Source organism: Diospyros lotus, chromosome 15 (genome assembly GCF_014633365.1).
Source record: "Diospyros lotus cultivar Yz01 chromosome 15, ASM1463336v1, whole genome shotgun sequence".
Classification (NCBI taxonomy): Eukaryota; Viridiplantae; Streptophyta; class Magnoliopsida; order Ericales; family Ebenaceae; genus Diospyros; species Diospyros lotus.
This window is the reverse complement of record NC_068352.1, coordinates 19875131-19881314: the sequence shown is the minus strand read 5'-3', so window position 1 is coordinate 19881314 and position 6184 is coordinate 19875131. Positions and strand designations below refer to the sequence as shown.

Sequence of the window (6184 nt, the reverse complement as noted above, 5' to 3'; positions counted from 1 at the left end):
AGTAATCATAATATATAAATTGGGGAGAACAAACAAACGAATAACTACAAAAAAAAAAAAAAAAAATTCACGATGAATAATTGAGTCACGCTTTGTATTTTCATACTGATGGAGATTCATGTCTCATAGGAGTTCATTTTTCCAATAATTCAAACTAACCATTCCCCATTTGATCGTATCATACATGTTAATTCCTTTTATCAGTCGTAAATTAAATTCATATTTTGAACTATTATTATTTTTTGTCTTTATAAAATAAACTTGACGCAGTCTGTAAAAGATAAGCCAAAAAGTTAAAAATAAAGTATAAGAGTTAAAATCTCAAGTCCTAGACCGCAATATTCAAATTCACAAGAGATTCAATATCTTTAAACTCCTTTGACCACTTGAATAAGGCTCCTAGGGACTTGAGAGGTTCTCCAAATCGTCGATCAAGCAAGAATCAAGATAAGTCTCCAAATTATTGGGGTCTAGATCATAGTTCGAAACATGTACCCTTCGAAGTGTAGAGCAACTTGTCAAAAGCTTTCCCAAGCTTCTTTGATTCAAAGAAAAAGCAAGTAAAATAAAAGTCATACTTGATAAAGCTACTTGCATATTTCTACTTCCTATTGCAACAATCTTGTCCTCAACTCTCGGGTGATCTTCCTCTAACCATCGCTCTTCATTCTTAAGTTTTTTTTTTTTTTGTTTGAAGCTCCTACTCATGAAGGGAGGCTAGAGGACAGCTCCTCGACATGTTGATCCTTCTCTTGAACAAGGGCAGAATAAGACTTCTTGACATCCTTGATGATTTTCTTTTGTTCCTTGTTCACTCTCTTTAGTTCCCGATCCTCATTCTGGAGTGCACTAACCTATGAGGCATATTCAGTGCTTACATCTGCCAATTGCTTGCGAAAAGTCGCATAGTCTCTCTCCAACCTACGGTAGAGACGACCTTGCTGCCTTTACGCCTCTTGGTCCCACCATTCTCTCTCCCTTTTCCAACCCGCAAGCTTCTCCTAGGTGCACTTATAGAAGGCTCGACATAGGGCATTGGCAACGACCATTCTCTGCACACCATAGATAAAATCCAAAGAGTAAAAGTCAGGAAAAAAAAAATACCCACCAAAAAAGGATGGTAAAAAGAAAAAAAATTATGAATTCCTTTCCCAGATGATTTCTCGATTAGGCTTGTCCAACACCTAAGGGAAATTACCCAAGCCTATCTGGTTATTCCGGTGAAGGACAGTTGAGTAGATTAAGTGGGCACCAATCCTTAAGTATCAATCACTCCAAGATAGACTTGGAAATGATCTCCCCTCAGTTTTTGCCCGTAGGAGAGCTGAATTGGGTGAGAGTTAGGAGGATTAACCTTGGGGAGGATAGTAATAGTACGAAGTTGACTCTCCTCCCCTAAGGTCCTCTGGTCTTTTCAGTGTGGAGATTGAGGACGATTGTACTTTGCCTGACTACTCAGTGATGCTAATCCAAATCAAGGACAGATGTGGACTCCTGGCCCTTATCACAACTACGGTAAAGGAATGAACCAAGTGAGAACTCTTCGTAACCGCCGTCTAAGATGGGGGAGTATTGGTTGCCGGATGTTGAGATGGAGAAGTATGGGCCACCGGAGGCTGAAACAAGGGCGGGCAAGTCACTGGAGGCTAAGGAGAATGAGGCAAAGATTCGTAGGCTATCTCGACTCTAGCAGAAGGAGCCACTGAGTCTTGAGAAAGGCAAGGTTGCTTGTCTATAGTAGTGGCTTGGGCTGCCTTACGCTTCCTTTCCGCCTCAATTTCCACCTTCCTGCATGCGATATCCACATAAAGCACCCTATCTCTGTAAACAAAAGGAAACAAGATGTCAATAAATCAAATAAGCATAGAAAATGAAGAAAATTAAAAGAGAAGAATAAAATACCCTCAACAGAAGCACCCTATCTCTGTAAACAAAAGGAAACAAGATGTCAATATATAAATCAAATAACCATAGAAAATGAAGAAAATTAAAAAAATAAGATAAAATACCCTCAACAGAAGCATGCTCCCATGGGGGCGGGGAGGTGTGCAAGTGAACCTCCTCTTCTCTTGCTCCTCCATTCCCTCAACATGTCATTGAAAAAGGATGTATAAGGATATTATGCCGCAAGGGGCTTCCGCAAACGCATAGCGACAGATGTAAGAGAACAAATTGTGTTTTTAAAATTTTTTACACAATCATACAAATAAATAGCGGAAGCGGATCACTTCTTGCATGAAAAAATAATAGCAGTTATATAGATATATATAAAATATAACCATTCATAATGAAAATGCAGTAAGCAGTAAATGATACCTCAAGCTCAAAGAGCATGCCGGTTGCTTCTGTTGCACATCTAACCCAACTCCTTAGTCTCCCAGTCGAGCTTCTACAATCCCATCACATATTGGCTCACTGACCTGCTTCTCGAATCAGCTCCTCATCTACTCTGGTATCTGTCCTTGGCTGACCAAGCCACTCTCACAAGCGTAGGCGACCAACTCAGTCCACTTGTAGGCCACCCTGGAACCCTTTGCTAGACCTGTGCTAGGATCATCTCAACAAAGGTGAATGAGAGCTAGGATCATTGATCCAAATGAGACTGTTGATCCAACGGACCTATAGCGGGATATAATAAAGGGATTGCAACTGTAAATTTACCACTGGCAACTTTTGTTGGACAGCCGTCGAGAATTCATAAAAACCCTAATCGCGGTACCAACGACAACTCTTGCCGTTACAGGTGCCGGGACTGCAGAAGAAGGAACCACGGGCGACTTGCAACAGCCCACTCACGGCCGGCTGGCAACAACTCTTGTCGTACCGGAGATGCTGTTTTCGGGCTACCTACGTTGATCTTTCGTAACGACCATGGCGAACGCCTTCGCCAGATCTGCACGTTGTTGTCCATTCCTCCGGCTACCACTTTTCGACCACGAGCTTCTGTCAAAACTCCCTGCCCATTTCTCAAATGGGACCGATTGCAACTCCTTGCAATCATTCTTGTTCCGTCCATCACCGGTGCACCCGCTGCCTCTCCCCATAGCAAATCGGTCGAGAGGACAAAGGGAGAGATTGGCCCGCTACTGCGTGTATGTATCTATATATATGTCACGCACACACTGGATGGACAAAGAAGACGAGATGGAGAAAGCTGGAGCATTCGGGAAGAAGACCCACAATGGGCTGCTCGCACTCACTGCCCAATGCACTCGCCATAGAATAATCGAAAGAGGAAGACGAACGCACGCCCAGCGTGCACTACGCAGAAACGCGCAAGGGGAAGAGAGAGAGAGAGAGGAGGAGGAGGAGGAGGAGAGAGCTCTCCACCATCTGCTGTGCGTCCAACGCACTAGAGAAAAATGGGAGGAAGAAGACCACCCATGTGCGTCCAACACACTCGGCAAATTAGGGCTACTCGGCTGCCATTTTCAATTGTAATATAATAATATCTATATAATAAGGAATGAATATTTTTGAAAATGTCTCAAAATTATGGCTGAAATTAATTTAAGTGTAAATGAATGGTTTGAATCAATTTTCACATTTCAATTTCCGGTCCACTCTTACTACCCTCTGTCTTACCTCTCTCTCTCTCTCACACCCACCCACTTTTCCATTCCCTCACTCACTGCCTCTTTCTCTCCCTATCTCTTTCTCTTTGGTCGACCCTCTCTTTCTATCTACAGAGAGCAAGCCGTGAAGGCCGAACGGTGGCACACAATGGGCTGGCCGGTGGGGCCGATTGTAGCGGCGACCGACGATGGAGCGGCCAGAGGTGGCAGACGACGAGCTGGTCTCACGGTGGAGAGCTGATGCAGCGGCTAGGTGCGGCGGTCGAAGACGTGGCAACGACTTGAAGCGGCGATGGCCGACCGATGGCGGTCTCATGTGGCGACGCCTGGCGGCCAGAAATAGCAGGGTCGGTGATGGCGATCGAAGGCCAGCATCGATGATGGTGTCCGATGGTGGCTAGGGGGCGGCAGACGACGGCGGGAAAGGCCATTGTCTACATGTACAAGTAAGCCCAGATCTCTCTTCTCTCGCCCTCACACCTCAAAACACAAGCATTCCTTCTTCAATGATCGTATTTGTATACATTAACTCTATTTTAAATTAGATTTAAAAGTACCTTTTCTTCTTTTTTGTTTTGGGGTTGATTCGAGTCAGGTGGTGTTTGTTTGTGGTGGCACAGAGGGGATAGAGCGTTTTGCAGCGTGGAGTGCAGGTGCACGCAAATACTGATGGATGAAGAAGAAAGAAGTACGAGCAGTGGAAATAACAATATTATTGCCAGAAAAGACAACTGTTAAGTGGCGGCAGCATTGTCGTCGTCGTCGTCATCATCATCGTTGTCGTCTCGGAGCAGTAAATCGGCCAAAAATCGGGCGAACGGCTTCGCCTTCTAACGTGACGATTACGTACTACTGATCGGTTTGGGCTTTGGAGAAGAAGAAGAGGAACAAGTATTTTTTTTGTTCCAGTTTTACCCTCTCCTCTTGCTTTTAACGACTTTGGTGTGGTGCCCCTCTTTGGCAGCCCGACCCCTGGGTTTGGGGTCACCATTTTTGGTTTTTAGCCCCTTCAAAACAGTAGGGGGGCGATGGGTGGGGTTCAATTCTTTCTCTGTTTGTGGTGGCACAGTTTTGGTATTTCGTAATATATTGATATTGGGTTAATGATTACTGATTAGTGTAATTAATCAGCATTTGAATTAAGGAAATTGGATTAATTAAAAAGACTGTTGCCGATGCTTTGCTATAGCAAATGAGTATCTGAGTATCTCTCTCCCATGACTATATGAACTTTAGTTTATATTTGTAACTTTAGTTGTGAGTGATGAACATTTTGTTTGTATTCCAAAGGCCACTCTCACCCTGACCCTGACCATGCACAGTTTGTAGTTTGTAAGTCATCAATTAATTTAATTCATTGGGAAGTGGGATGAATATTTTGGGTAAATTGCATATATATGTATGATGATGCAGAACCGATCACCTTTTTCTGTCTCGGACCAAGTACCTGCAAAAAAGGGGTGGGGATTTGCTCCCCGTGATCCCTCCAATGCTTAAATCAGTTCATAGGATTATAAATTAGAGATAATAATAGAAAAGTCCTTTAGGGGTCAAATCCCCAAACTTGTAGAGGCTGACCTCTATTTATAGATGTCCTTGGGCCTTTCCCTTAGGAGATAAGATATCTTTCAAAAATAGAGGTCGATCCCCTTTCTATAGGGGAAAAAAGATAACCTTCTCCAATGGAGATAATTCTTAGGATGTTAGAGATATTCTTGGTTGACTGAATCTTCCTTTCTATCTCTTTCCAGTTCAAAATCATAATAGAGATTATAAAAACACGTAGAGCTCTTAAGACTTGACACGTGGCGATCGCATATTGACCTTTACGTGGCTCCAAGTTAATGGTCACCTCCTAGGGATAGTACAGTAAAATTGCCCCCTATAAATACTCCCTCATCAATATATATATTTATTCTATGTGGATTGAGTTGTAATTTCAATTTGGTAATTATTAATATTTATAGTTTCTTTTATTAACACCTTTGTTTTTCTTTTCAAAATATTAACTAAAAAAATATTATTTAGACATATAGGACTTATATTTTTATATTATATTTGTTTAATTAATACAAGTGTATCAACCTTAAATGCTCAAGTAATATTTCTATTTAGTAATCTTTTAGTTAAGCTGTCTAAATTACATCATTTTAATAATGTAAATTCATATAACCATAAAAGTGTCAAAATAAATTTAGCGATGTAATTTTGAGTAGTTATATTAAAAAAAAAGTGTTTTTTTTTTTTTAATGAAGTTATATTGAGAGTGTTAAATTTTTACAAGTTAGTAAAAAATAAATTCTATTATTGATTAATTATTATCTTGGGGTAGCCAATGCCATGCATTTAATAATGGGTGGTAAAACTTTTCATGTGGAGAGATTAATCCAATCATTATTATGTTCTATGTCCAAGGGGCTTCCTCTACATCCGTTTGGCTTAGCAATTTAATCATTTATAAGTTGCATAAGCTATATGGCATTTTATAATAAAATGTTTGACAATGATAATTAGCTTAAAAGTTATATAACTTAAAAGCGATTGTAATAGCATTTTATAGAAGTTGATACCCCTAGTTTTTGTATAAAATACTACATAGTTGACCGACG

At 41.0% G+C, this 6184-nt stretch overlaps 1 long non-coding RNA gene across 6 annotated transcripts; it reads right to left on the bottom strand.

The window, feature by feature from the left end:
• Positions 1-286: 286 nt before the first annotated feature.
• On the bottom strand, positions 287-3332 carry LOC127792263 (uncharacterized). 6 transcript variants are annotated; one of them, XR_008021105.1, is made up of 4 exons: positions 2662-3332; positions 2010-2542; positions 1903-1924; positions 287-1821 (listed from the first exon to the last, which is right to left on the bottom strand). It is a non-coding gene; the product is annotated as an uncharacterized LOC127792263 (long non-coding RNA). The 6 variants fall into 6 exon arrangements; XR_008021106.1 differs by having other exon boundaries at positions 288-1052; positions 1199-1821; positions 2010-3332; XR_008021104.1 differs by having other exon boundaries at positions 288-1821; positions 2010-2227; positions 2317-3332.
• Positions 3333-6184: the final 2852 nt, after the last annotated feature.